The sequence below is a fragment of the Oryzias latipes genome, chromosome 8, assembly GCF_053564925.1.
Source record: "Oryzias latipes strain Hd-rR chromosome 8, Olatipes_Hd-rR_3.1".
Taxonomy (NCBI): domain Eukaryota; kingdom Metazoa; phylum Chordata; class Actinopteri; order Beloniformes; family Adrianichthyidae; genus Oryzias; species Oryzias latipes.
In genome coordinates this window covers 2,772,808-2,787,399 of record NC_136244.1, presented here as the reverse complement: position 1 = coordinate 2,787,399, position 14,592 = coordinate 2,772,808, and the positions used below count along the sequence as shown (strand labels likewise).

Genomic DNA, 14,592 nt, shown 5'->3' with positions numbered 1-14,592 from the left:
ATTTACGTTTTTATTTGCACGACAACAGGAAAATCGGACAACATCTGACATTCATTTTAATTGCTTTTAGAAATGTGATTCATGTTGAAGTAAAAAAAAAAGCAGAAGTACTCATCTGAAATCTTTATCAAAATGTATAAATCCTTGATGACAATGTCTGCACAGATGTTTGTTTCTTGTCTAGAAGACGAGGATCTGAATGCTGCTACGGAGCAATGAAGGTCCTCTGTGTGTAGTCCATGACAAAGTCTGTCATCTTTAGGATAATTGTTGGTTTTATTGCGTGTTAAAGCGTGTGTTCACCCTCTCAGAGGGTCCCAGATCTGTGTTAAGCCTAGGTCATCTGCATCTGGGTGGAGGTGCTGTGGGTTTTTGGGTCGTCCGGGCCTCTGGAGGGTTGTAGAGAGGAGCAGCTGCATCTTAAGGGGAGCTCAGGTGTGCAGTTCCCTCGAGGCCCGTGTGGCCCTCTGAAGGGACGTACCATTGTCATGCATGAGGTAAGTGTATCTTGAAGGATTTGTAAGGATAATGAAAGCGCTTGTGCTGTCATACGGGGGTCTAGCACCTCACTCTGGGGCATTGGCCACGTAGGGGTGTGCACATGCACACAAACTACACTCTGATCGTCTAATTTGCATATTTCTTAGTCAGGCGCTGATCAAAAAAAAGGAAAAATCCATACGACGCGCCTGCGTCTCACCCATTTCACCCTTACCTACCTTTACGTGTTAAGTGATCACCTGTCACCCTGAGCAGGCCTGTGGAAAATGACGTGCATGAACTTTCTGACTCTACACAGTCTCACCAATTTGTTTACAATCTTAATTTGGCCATTTTTCGCCTGCAGACGGCCCGCATCCAACCTTAAGGGCAGTTGTGACTGAGGCATCAAGGCCGTTTGCTGTCTCAAAGCTGGATCCTCCATCAAACGTTTGTGTCATGTCGCGTTCACACTGTTGGCGAAAGTGGCAAGGATGTGACTGCGATGAGACCTGATGGATGAAGATGTGGAGCTTCTCTTTGGGAATGACCCGGATGGATCAGGAATGATGAGAGGAACAGCACACGTTAGAGGTTCTGGAGATACATTCAGAGAGGCCAGACTGAGATGGTTCGGACACGTCCAGAGGAGAGACCGATCTATTGGTAGAAGGATGCTGAGCTGCCGGGCAGGACGTCTAGAGGAAGACCAAAGAGGAGGTTTCTGGATGCAGTGAATGAAGACATGAAGGGAGCCGGTGTCAGAGGAGAGGATGCAGAAGACAGAGTTAGATGGAGGAAGCTGATTGGCTGTGGCGACCCCTGAAAGAAAGCAAAGCTGATGTGCTTTTCATCCGACTTTCACATCAACAGATGTCATAATTCTGCGCTGCAAGTGAACACATCATGAAAATGCGACAGACTGACTGGGAAGCAAAGCAACTCTGGTGGCGTTCTTCGGCACACGCGCAAAAATTGGATTTAAAAATCTCTTTATAAACTGAACTTTGCTCAACTTTTTGTAGACTAAATAGGAGTTTCTTAAATGTAGTCTGTTTACTAAAACCACTTTGTTCAGCTTTGCTAGAATCTGTGTGGAATTTTCCAATGTGGATGTGGAGCTGGTCTCCTTGATTCAACACCCATTAGTGAGTCCCACCCTTTCAAGACACAAACATCTCCAGGAGTTTTTGTAGCAACTGTTTGTACTTTTATTTCCATTTATATGTTTACATCTCAACATGTTAGATCACAGCCCGTCGGTTCTCCGGAACTCCGAGCAGCCTGCAGAGAGAGGAGGGGAATGGCGGGAAAAAAGGCCTAAACGGGGGGTCGAACAGGGGAGGGAACACTGGTTACTGCAGCCACATCCCAAACTCAGACCAGTCGAGGCAGCATTTGTCCTGCATTTCATCATCATCATCTTCATCATCGCCGTTGTTGTTGAATCCAGTGCTGCTGTGCAGAAGGGAATGCTGGGAACATGTAGGACTGGAAGTGGACCTGGAAGACAGCAGATGGAGAAAAACACAGTTTTAGAAATCTTCCACAAAATTCTGCAACTAAATAACTCATGTAGCATGATTGCACGAAGGGTAGAATTGTAGCATATTGATAAAAAAAAGCCCCACTAAACAGATTTGAAATCATAAAAATTTCAGATCAAATCATAAATTGTATCATGCTTGGTTGATTAATGAAGTCGATTGGGAGCTTTGAGGACAGGTGGTTTTGTATGCAGGCTCTGCATATTTTTTAGAGGTCATTGATCAAACTCTCAGGTTTTCCTCTGAGGGTGTTTTTCACTCAGCTCCATCTGAATCTAATCTATTCTGCGGCTAACGCTCTCCTGCAACAACACCTTCCACCTGAACTCCTTCATCCAGGTCGGTCAATTCTGCGTAAAGAAGCCCAGTCTGAACTCTTCAGCTCCGTCTGCTTTGGATGGAGAAATAAGGCAGCTTCACCACCAAAAGAACACAAAACAAGGCTGTTTTTTTTATTTTTATAAATGCAGCAGCTGTCAGGTGTCTTTCTGAGATTAAAGTCAGAATTTTTCTTTGCCCTTTCCTGTTTTATTGCATAATCCTCATTCTCTTCTGTGGAATATCTAACAGACAGTAAAACAACAAAATCTCAGATGAAAAGCAGTAAGAAGATGACAACAAAAGTGATTGAAATGCAAAGAAAAGAGATCATTTAATAAAGTTTCCTGCAGCTTGAAGCAATTTCTTCCTGCAGCATCTTACATTTACGGCTGGAGGGCGACTCCTCATGACGTTCCTTCCGCTGCTTTCTTCACGCATGCAGCAAAGGCCTCCATTAGATCTTTGCAGCCCTCAGCTCCCTTCTCTGCCACGCTGAAAAAAGAAAGACAGATAAACCTGATCTTCAGTCTAAATTCTAATCCTTGTTCTGTTTGTGAGGAATACAAGTCTGATTTGTGGTGTGTCACCCCAAAACAGAAGGCCGACCAATGCAGAGAAGATTGGTGAGAAAAGTGTTTCCAGTTAAAAAAAGAATTGCTGGTCATTCCGGAGCACACACATTGGCGAGCGCCGCCGCAGGGTGATGGAGCAAAATGGCGGGAGGAAGGGAGGCTGATGGTGATGAGATGAGGAAGCACAGGGTATATGGGGGAGGAGTTTCCCTTTTCCTTTATTCTGCCCCTCAGTTAGTTTACAATAGGATATATGGTCTTCTCTATTTACCTCCCTAACATTATGATCAATCAAATGTTTTTTTTGTAACATATTTAAATCCTTAGAGGTGGAACACCACCTGGAGATGACAGTCCTGGAGATCTGCTCCTCATCCTGAGGTTGGGATCAATATGGAACCCCAGCAACAGCCAATGTGATGCAAAGATATCTCCTGCTGTCGATTTGTGACCGGCGAGTCACTCCTGAGCTGCCAGTTTCCTCAGAGAGGGTCCATCAGTCCCATGGAGTGGTGCTTTCAAAGCCTGACAAAATCTGGGGGCAACAATTGTCTGTGAGGCATATCAATTGGGCCAATGGAAAGTCCCAAACCATCAAGGTCTTCTCCAAGAAGCAACACAGAATCAACGCAGGACTGGACCAATGTGGTCATGGTCTGAGATTGGAAAATTGCACTGATGTTTGATTCCATTTGTCAGCAGAAAGCTGGATGGACATCTCCTGGATGTTTGATGGTTGACAAGCTTCAGGTTTTCTCATGCTGCACTGCACGAATGTGAAGGCTTTGCCTTTGTCAGAGTAGACTCCTCTTTGAGGATGAAATGTTGTATTCAGTGAACATGCATCTCCAGCAGATGCAAGGCGTTCATGTCCTCAGAAAAGTTTGAACAGCTTTGCTAAATGTCAGGAAAACTGAAACCTGATGTGCCTCAATGGGGAACATTTCAGTCTGGTCTTATTTTGACCCATTTTCAAAGTGTTCCCACAGGTCCATTAGTTATGATGATGTCCTTTTAAGGTCATATTTCCTGCAGAGCAAAAAGGGTTCATGAGAAATTCACCTCTGAGTTGTGGCCGTTGGCACAGTGTAAGCCCGCCCTCGTCCCCCATCATCCCTTTGCTAAGACTCCCTCCCGCTGGCTTACAGCTCCTCACACCCAAACAATATCAGAAGCTATCCAGTCGTTTGGATCCAGATTCCACCTCAGACGAGGAAAACAAAGACGTTCATGGATCTATTTGATCCATGCAAGTTAATGGAGCGGAACAGCGAGCTCAGCATATTTTCTACGAAACAAATACGCTCTCATTCAAACCGCTTTTTTTCTTCTGCTCCTGATTCAGAAAGAATTACTTAAAAAAGCAATTTTCATGTTAAAAACATCAAAAACGCCCTTTTCATTGGAGTGGATCTTTAAGGTTCTTTTTCATTCATTTTCAGCTTTTTATAACAGTATCATAATCGTTCCTAACCATAAGTTGGGCTGCACTGGGCCCGCTCTATCATGGCAGCACGCCCTGCGCTGATGTAACACACAGCTGGCTGCCACAGATTGTCGCTCGGCTCTTTTTCTTTTAGTCCATAGAGGCAGACGCTTGCTTTGTGTGATGTGTGTGAGAAAAAATAAGTATAGATCATACATGTGCATGTGCCTGGACAGTCAGAGAGTGCTGATGACCCAGCATGGAGCAGAGCAACGACTAGCCCTGAGGCTGTGAGAGATTGTCCTGATACAGCGGCCAACCACAACACACATTTGCACAAGCTTCCATTTAGAAATTAAAGACAGTGAGAAAAAAACTGACCTCATTTCATTAAAACAATACAAATGTGGCCTCTTTTTTTCCTGAAATGGGAGGCGACTGCATATTAAATGATGGATTAAAGGATCTCAACGGGGTGGTCACATGAACAACATTATGCAACCTCACGAGGAAACTGCTTGCTATGAGGAAAAGCTGTCATGGAAACACGCTCCTCGGTTTATACCACGTGACCAAAAAAACATGCTAACAACAAGATTTTGGTATTAAAAAAAGGAGAATGTGTCGTGGTCATGTCAGCACATCCCGGTTTAACTAACACTACATCACCATTAGGAAATGAGTTAATGCAGGAGCAAAAGATCACTGAACAGCTGAAAGAGAAGCTAAAGAGGCGAGACATCACCTGGTTTGTGGGCGGAGTTTCCACTGAGCAGGTGGTGGATGAGAAGCAAAGCTTTGGCTCCTTTTAACCTGTAAGATCTCTGGGGTGTTTAAGTCCTGACTATTTTATTTATTTATTAAAACCAATAAATAAGAAAAAGTGAGCATGTTTTTCATGAGATCATGAAACCCCCCCTTTGACCATGCACAGAAAATATGCAGAAAAATATATATTTACTGACATTATTTTAATGTTTTGTGTCTGTTTTTAAAGACTCTCTGAAAAACTGGATTTTAGTTTTTATCGTTAAGTTTTTTTTCATTTGTTTGAATTTTTAGACTACATTAGTTCTGTTCAAAAGCACTTTAGACACTTATTTTCTGAATGTTTTCTGAATGTTTTCTGAAGATAAACAATCATTACCAGACACTGGATCTCGTAACTTGAAAAGAATCTTATCTGATCAGAACCGGATTACAAAAACGATGTAAAACTATCAAATGAATGAACTTGGTAGGGGTGGGATTATATAAACTCGCTTCTTCCCCTCCTTTTCAAGCACTAAATCAATGATTGATCACTATATTTAATTAATCAAATATAAATTAAGCGTCTTTTCCTATTTCATTTTCTGTTCTTCTTGTGCATTTCATCATTTCTGTAATGAGTTTGATCAATCTGTGTACACTATTTATTGCTTTGATTACAATGCTTGAAATAAATTCATTAATCCGTATTAAATAATTACTCTTCAATGTTTTATCTTTACAAGAAAAGAGAAGTTAGAAAACAGAAATAAGCTGACCGCTGTCGCGCATTTGCGCCGATTGTTTTCCACATTCACAAAAATGTGACACAAGTTCTGACGGATCCGTTGTGATGTAGCCGGCCGTGATCTGGAGGCCTGACAGCGAGGAGGCTGCTGACAGTCTGACAACAGCAGCGGAGCCCTCAGATTACTGACCTCTGCAGAGTCACCAAATTCCAGGCTGGGATGGTTTTCACCAACAAGAATGTACAGGCATGTCTGCACACACAACTGCAGGCAGCCACGAGGGGCACAATCCGTGGAAACTGAAGGAAAAGTTCAAAATTCAAAGTGAAGGACTTTAGAGATCATTGCAGCCCCTGCAGACGGCAGCGACATCATTGATCCCTTTATGCTATAGCTGGTACTATGAATTTTTTTTTGGAAGAAAAGCAAAATGTTCTTTAACCAAAATACAGTAAAGTCAACCCATGTGTAACCATCTTTTTTTAATCCATATTTTTCACTTGGCTATAATGAAAGCACCAGCTAAAAATAGGAAAAAGACCAGTTGAATGGATGAAGAGGAACACTTGACCTTCAGCATGAGGAGCTTCAGTCAGCCTGCACGGTGTGTCTCTGGCTGAATGTGAGGCCTTCTCTCCTCAACCCGCTCTGAGTTAAAAGAAGCAAGTATCAAATGGAGCATGAACCCGATCTGCAGCCAGGAACACTCTCCTGGTGTCCTGAACATGCATTTCCACACATGACTTTTACAAGCTATTAATACACACCCACCTCTAAAATGCAAGAAACTGTCGGGACCATAAAAAAACAAAAACAATAGATGGATAGCTCAAAGTTGTTAAGAATAATTCCCTGCTAAAGTATTCCTTTTAGAATTTCTTTGGTAGGAGTTCAGGAGAGCTCTGAAGTGAGAACGTGAAGCATAAGCGGGACAAAACTTGACCTTAAAGTCATTTAGAGAAATCATTGTGACAAATATCAGAGCGTTCCGGCTCCTCGTATAGAAACACGTCAATGTGTCAGCAGAGACTTGTTTGAACGGCGGTGAAGCCTGCAGGCAGCACGAGTCTCTGTTCTGTACGGCCAGTAAAACACACCCAGATCTGTCAGTGACTGAAGGACGGCTGCAAACAAGACAGAAAAAGTCTGAACTTTCCCGACTTTAACTTCCTGAAAAGCACTAATCGCTAGCTTACAATGTTAGTTATTTAAAGATCATGTTTTTATGTGAGGAATAAAAAAAAAATACTGAAATTTCCCTCCAAAGCCTTCAACTCCCATTACAATTAACCCATTTTTGTAAATGTACTTAAGTTATTACTCACTGACGCTGCTTATAGTGCCCCACGATATACATCACTGTCACTGCGAAAGTATTCTGAGTATTTGCTTGTTTTTTTGTATCACGGACTACGAGTCTGCCATAAAGTTTAAATCAAGAAAAGGATTTTAATTATTTTTTAAATTTTAATAATGACCTACAGGCTGAACTATTTTGATCCAGTTTAACCGACTCAGCAAAGAAAGAAGCACTGATATGTCATTTCTTTGGGCAAAGTGCTGAATCAACGTCTGACTAACACAGCATAAGAGATTGAACTGAAAAATTAACTACTTATAAAAGTTAATAATCAAAATCTTAAATTGGAACTTTTGCTAACAACTGTGTTTGTCCATTTATCTTATTTTGTTTTGTTTATTTTTTGTACACATTTTAATTCACATCCACTTTTCTGCTAACACGAGTCATCATCCAATCACAGGATGTGCACACGCCCCGCTCAGAGTAAAGCCTCCACATTTGGTTTGAGGCTTTCATGTTGCCGTTTGTGTGTTGTGAGTTTTCACGTGTGTTATAATGTTCATTCATCACAGACAACAACCTGAATGTTGATACATTCATGCAAAAACCTGCACTCTGAGCACCAGCCCCTCCCAATCCATGAAAACGAGCGGGTTCTCACATTGTGACATCACAAAGTGAGGAACAGCCCCTTTCAGGAAGAGGCTCCACCCCCAGGCTAACAGACACACCCACCTTCTCCGTGGAGCCAGAGGGGATCGGCTAAGCGCTTTCCTTTTGTATGAACGCTTTCCACTTCCATCTTTGCTAAAGTTCGGAAGTTGTTCGTTTTTTTTTCGTGGGAGAAATGCAGACGCAGCCAAGGCTGACTCTGTTGACGTCATGAAATGGGTGGAGCCTCAGAGATCGAGTCGTCTTACTTCTGGGTAGGAAATGAGCCACAAAATAACTAATATTTCATAGTTAAATGGTTCTTTAGTGTGCCAAAGGTAAAATATTATCCTATAAATGGATATCTTTTACTGTAAAAGGCTTAAAAAAAGAAATGTTTAGACCCTCTGATGTCTGATTGGTTAATGCAACTTGGCAACCGTTTTTGTGGCTTCTGAAGGCCTCAAGCAGATTTCATTGAACCTGACAATACAAGGCAGCTAAAATATGATTGGATAAACACTTCACCATAGTGTACATCCCTCTCAGCAGATAAATCCAGTGTGACAGGAGGCGAAAAGGCCGTGAGGAACGATTTTTTTGTATAATAAAATAATGTGAATACAAAAATGGAAAAACTAAAGGTACTTTTCTAAGTACAGGCCGGAGAAGGCCTTGTAACTCCGTGACGGTCCACCACTGGTTGGTAATCCTGTCTCTCCTTAACTGAATCCCAATATTATAAACAGGAGAAAAGGCTTCATTAGCATCTATAGCTGTTGTCCAAATGAAAATTTGCCATCTGAAATACATTTATTTGTTAATGAAGGATGTGAAAGGGAAGGAGATTGCAGGAAAAAATGTTAGCATTTTGAACGTTTTAAACTTATAAACATCAGCTCTTACATTTAAGACAATTCTAAACTGATAGACTTAGTTTGGAAATCCTCGTACTAAGAGGATCAGCGACATATGGTGAGTTTTAGATAGAAATATTCTGATTAGTTCTCTGAATAGTGAAAAATAAGAGAAACAAGTTATGATATTGAGCTGTTCAAATACTCAGAAATATTTGATGTGTTCATATTTGGATCTCCAACCATGAGAAATGGAGTTCTGACTGAGTTTTGTGAAAAAGATGCATTTATTTTGGTCTTTTCTTTTTGATTATACATGTATATGTAAAAAATTGAGTTTATGGGAAAAGCTTCCATCAAGCATGCAAATCTACAGACTCAAGTTCTAAGCAACTTTAAACAGTCAGTGATTAACTCTTAGTAGTCTGGGGTCTTTTTGAGTGTTTCTATTTATTTATTCTTTTTTTTTACAATTAGCTCTAATAATTTATCTTTAAAATACTTTTGTGAGGAGAAAATTCAGTCATTTTCTTTTACTGCAAAAATCACCTAAAAAAAGGATTAAGCTGATTTTATGTTTCATAAGAAGAATCCCACATTGTACAAAACTCCTACATTAAAAGATATATTGCAATAACAAAGCAAAGACAAGGTCATAGAATGTGAAAAATGAACGTAAAAACAGCCAAATCTCCACTAAGGATTTATTTAAAGGGTTTTCACAAGTAACTCTTGTTTTGGTTGTTTTAAAGATAAAAACCTTTTTGAATGTTGATTAAAAACTATGCCAATGGAAAAATTTCTACATCATTATAAACAACTGTGATTGTCAAACGCATTACAGAGAGTCTACAGCCCATTTCAATTTCACTTGAACATATGTTTGAGCAAAAATGTATTTCTGGGTAAATATTTGTTTTTTTACTGAGGCTGGAGGTCAAAGGACAAAGGTCGAGTGCGAAGAAGGTTTGTTGTTCACTGAGAGGGGCCACAGTAGACCCTGACATTAAACTTAGCAGGAGCTGAAAGGATGTGTTTATTAGAACTATTGCATTTTCATGGACTCCATACACTCTAACTGTAACTAAATTAGAAGTTTGAAAAGCATTTATCCCCATTAAATGCTTAAAAACGTTGTGATGCGGACAAAGGTTTCTAGAACTCACCCAACACAACCAGGGAAGATCTGCAGCCTCAAACCCAAACACTGAACAAAAACCAAAGTGTGATGGTTTTGCAGTCTTCCACGCCCAGCCCCTACCTGCTGTCTTATCTGAGGGCTTCACACACCCACCACCACTTTATCAGCTCACAACATTCTGCTTGAAACTTCTGTGATGCCAGCTAAATGTGGTCACCCTAGACACGCTCAGCAAAGAAAAAACCTCCCGAACATTTGAGAGCGTAAATGTAAATGTTGATGGCTGGTTGGCTTTCCCTTAGTTCTAGAAAGCCCGAGCTGCTAATATCCCTTCGCAGGTGTCCGTGACCTTGATCCATTCACAGCGAGAGGCAGAGGAGGAAGACAGCAGGGGCAAATGGGTCGAGCTCACGCAAAGTATTCTGGGGAAAAGAGAGGCTGGTGACGCAAGCAGATTCCCAGGCTTCATCCATGCGCATGGACAGTCATCAAGCATCGCCCCCGCCGCCACACATCGTTAACCCCAGATTCATCTTCCCAGGCACGGGGACCCCCAAGTTTTAATCAGCCTTTTGTGAAAGACTCAGCGAGGATGTCAACTGCAGTTACATCCGAGCTAGCTGTGCTGGTTTTCAGCGTTCGCCGATGAGACTCCATTTCACAATGGCGCATTTTGGGCTGTGCAGTGAACTACCCATCTCTCTCGGTTGGGTTAGCGCCCGATCAATTTGCGATTTTAGCTGTGAGCTGATGCTCCATGCCATGAATCAGTTTGGATGATGCTCAAGACTTTAAAAATATTTTTTTATTTTTCAGAAGACATCTCATCCTATCACTCATGTCACGTTTATGAGTGTCGGAAACTGCAAGAAGAGAACCTTGACATGAGTCAACGGTTGATACTTTTGGTGGCGTGATAAAGAATGGCTCTTGTACCTACCATTTGTCCAGGTCTGCCTTGATGCTGGTGCAAGCGGCGGGAACGGGGGCCTCGCCGGGGGCAGCGGCGGTCTCTGAGTCTGACATGTCTGTGCTGGTGCTGTGGGATGTCCCGGTTCTGTGTCCTGTCCTGTTGCTGTTCTATGGACGCCTTCGGATCCCAGTTCCACGGTCACACAGAGAGACAGACAGGCAGTGGAAGTGAGAGTGAGTGGGTGAAGGGGGAGGGGAGAAGAGGAGGAGGTGGGAGGAGATTAAAGCACTGCGCTAAGGTTAGGAGGAAAGGGCTGCACGCCACTGACCCACAGCCATGTGAAGACCAGGACCGGGAAACAAAGACTAGGGTTTGAGCCTTGAGGAAGTTGGGCTTCCTTGTTTGAAATGAGCTCCACCACCAGCTTCCAACAAAAGAAACAGCTGGAAGGTCCCGGACGTAAAACAGTGCTGGGCTGAATGTGAAGGGCAGCAATTTACCAAACCTAACGGGTCAGACTCCCATCATGCACACCTGGAAGGGCAGTGAATTGCCCCTGTGGGTGAAAGGAGAAGCCAATGCTGCAATAAGCTGAGGTAGGAAGCTCTGCCACCTAAAGGCTGCTCTCTGAAAACAGCTGGCTGTCACTACTGCCTTCGTCACATGGCTGTCAGTCATCAAAGGTCAAGAATGGCTTTGGCCAAGGCTGAGGAGCATCATATTTTAACATCTTAGTTTACTTAAGAGGTCTTCTTCATAGTTTTTCAGGTCATTCAATGACAAGAGAAAGTTTAAATGCTCCGATTTCTGTCCATTTTTCAAACATTTGTCTGCAGTTTCCCCATACGTTTTGTACATGCTTTTGAGTATTTAGGATGAGCACGTTGCATAATTATCTTTATTTTTTTTCCAACTGTAAAAGGTTTTAATCTTAAAAATCTCACTTTGAAAAGGTTGACCTAAAGACCACAGCTGAAACCTGAAATCCCTCCATCCTTAAAACACAAACTCATAAAAACTTGTTTTGTTGAAGCCGAAACGGAACAAAATGTAGGATTTTGTTTTGCAAATAAAATCACCCTGATCTTGCTTTTAGCTCCTTCAACTGCCTCTCCTCTAGTCAGCAAGGAAATGCACACACCTTTTTTTCGTTTTGTGCATTTTTGTGTTCAGTCATGCAAAAGTTACAGCGTGCGTAAACTGATTCCTGCTGAAAAAGTCCTCAATTAAGACATAGAAGTCCAAAAGTGTCTTAAAATTAGTATTCAAAGGACACCAGGGCATGATAAAAACAGTTAGATCTGTGTCTGATCTAAAAAGATTTCTAAAAACATTCTGTTGTTCGCCTTCATCACTTCCATGCTGGTTCAGGACATGAAGGAACAAAGTGTACTATCGGTGTCATGATGCCAAGAACTCGGTTGTAAAGTCCTACCTACAGAAGAGATGGCTTGGTCCAGAGTGTGACAGCTGGAAGAGTGCGTCCGTGGTGAGGGATCAGTGAGGAATGCCAAAAGGAGGGGTTTAACGTGCCGCCGTGCACTGAGGAGAGGGGGGGGTGTTCAGCTCTAAAACTAAAAGTTGGCATGCGTGCGCCTATGTGTGTCAAGTCACTGGGTAAATGTGCCAGAAGTTTGAAAAAAAAAAGTTTTTCTTTTGTTTTTTTGGGTACACGATGACTTTGCATGAGGGAGAAGTGTGCACATGTTTTAGGACACGCCCACATTGTTGCTCTGCAGGAATAAACCACCGACATTCCTTTGTTTTGTCGACAACGGATTTGCTCGAGGCTGTTGGAGATCCAAATTCAAAAGTTTGCCCCTCCAACGGTCCTCTACGGAGAGCGCTTTAAGTCAGCTTGAAGGTCAGACCTGGAGGGTCTCCGCAAAATGCATGACCTGCAGACCCAGTGGGCGGAGCTACAGGCTGCCTCTATATGGCAGAGGTGTTGAAAGCAAAGGTTCAGAATACTAGGTTACACACATATCCCGTAACTCCTAAGGAAACGTGTCCCTGAAGGTCATCCAGGACGGCAAACATTAACTGTGTCGCCTCTGTTCTTCTCTGAAATGAAGCTTTGATCACAAAAGTTTGTGGAAACTCTCAGAACTTTTTAAAAAGCTGTAACCTTTTTAAATGTTATGAAATATCTTCCTTGCCAGACAAGGAAGCCCAAAAACTATAGATATAAAACACTGTTGGTTGTCCTGCTTATGCATTATTCCTGCTTTGATTGCTTGAAACAAACCATTTCCAAATCCAAACCCTGCAGAAATTGTTTCTACGAAAAGTTCAAAAACTTGAATTCTCCTTCGTTAGCGGCTGCCTTTGCTTCTCATCCTCAGCTGCTCCCACTCATAGCAGTACTGTGTGTAGTGCATACATTTGGTGTAGCCACTTGCTAAATAATTATTAACCAAAAGGTGTCTCACATAAGACAAATCTTTCATAAAAAAAGAGAAATTTGAAAGCTAAAAATAATATGTTTTGCCTTTCCGCCTCCAACTAACCCTCTCCTCTGCATCCTCCTCACTCCTATCAGCCACAGTCATGTCCTCAACCTCTACCTCCATGAGCCTCATCTTTGGTCGTCCTCTCTTTCCTGGTTGCTCCAACCTCAGCATCCTCAGTCTTCCTCTTCTGTCCAAACCATCTCCATCTTCTTCCCTGCATTTATCTCCAGAACATCTACCATGATCTGTTCCTCTGATGGATTCATTCCTCTCTCCTGGTCCCAAAGAGAACCTCAGCATCTTCATCTCTGCTGCCTTCTGTTTTTGCATTACAGTCTCTGAACCAACAACATGGCAGTCTTCTTCACCTTTCCTCTCATTCTGGATGTTGACCTTCATTCTTCTCCTTTGCAGACCAAACCTCCACCTCTCCAGATGTTCCTCCACCTGTTCCCTGCTCTTACTGAGGATCGCAGTGTCATCTGCAAACATCATGATGCACAGATATCCCTGTCTAACCTCATCTTTCAGTCTGTTCTCTTTCTCTGGATGAAACCAATCTGTCCTATAACTTCCTTGTGTGTCTCATCAGGTTTATTTCTCTGTAGTTTGCCCGGATGTTCTTACTGACTAAACTCTTTCAATGACTTGGGACCACCACAGGTAAAACACTGGAAGGTCCTCCCTGTGATTGCATTGAGAGCTACAAACATCCCTCATTTAAATTTGGAGTTAAGGTTCCTGTTGGCTTCTTAAAAAGCCCAATATTATAACAATTACTTTAGATTTTCTTGGTTCCATGATATTTTTTATTCACCTTAAGATGAGCTTAATTGTGATTTTGAGCTTTAAAATTAACCAAGTTATATTAGGAGATTTTTATTGCTTTGGCAAAAATCCGACTTCAGGGGATGTTCTTCAACGAATTTCTATTGTGAAATACAAAAGTTCCAAGTAAAACGTGATGGCAGCACGTGTAAATACAAGCAGAGGTGTCGTGCTGACACACAGTTTCAGAGGCTTGTTAAGCTTGTTCAGAGTGGAGGCCTGAAGGCACTGCAGCGGTGAAGCATGCGCTCAAACAGAGACCAGGGGAAAACTTTAAACTGGTTATGAGAACCATCAACCAAACTAAAGATAGATCCCTGAAATAGGAGATCACGAACAATAACATTTGAGGAAAATAGTGTTTGTCCAATATCACTGTTTATTCATTGTCTGCACATCAGAGTTAAACAGATCGCGTTGGGAAAGCTTTTCGCTGTCTGATTAAGGTAAAATCTCAGCACGCAATGTCTAACAAGCATTACTGTTACCATGGTGACTGAATCAGCTGAGCTGACTTATGCAGATCAGTTTACAGCATCAGTTTCAGAGCAGATGTCCCAAAGCACGCATGTATCAGCTGCTCAGTCCAGTTAAAAGTGTA

The 14,592-nt window shown here is 42.1% G+C and overlaps 1 long non-coding RNA gene across 2 annotated transcripts; it reads right to left on the bottom strand.

The window, feature by feature from the left end:
• Positions 1-1,667: 1,667 nt before the first annotated feature.
• On the bottom strand, positions 1,668-12,335 carry LOC110015530 (uncharacterized). Of its 2 annotated transcripts, none has more exons than XR_002873719.2 (4): positions 12,150-12,335; positions 10,738-10,887; positions 2,730-2,840; positions 1,668-1,983 (listed from the first exon to the last, which is right to left on the bottom strand). It is a non-coding gene; the product is annotated as an uncharacterized LOC110015530 (long non-coding RNA). The 2 variants fall into 2 exon arrangements; XR_002290748.3 differs by having other exon boundaries at positions 12,146-12,285.
• Between the last annotated feature and the right edge of the window lie 2,257 nt (positions 12,336-14,592).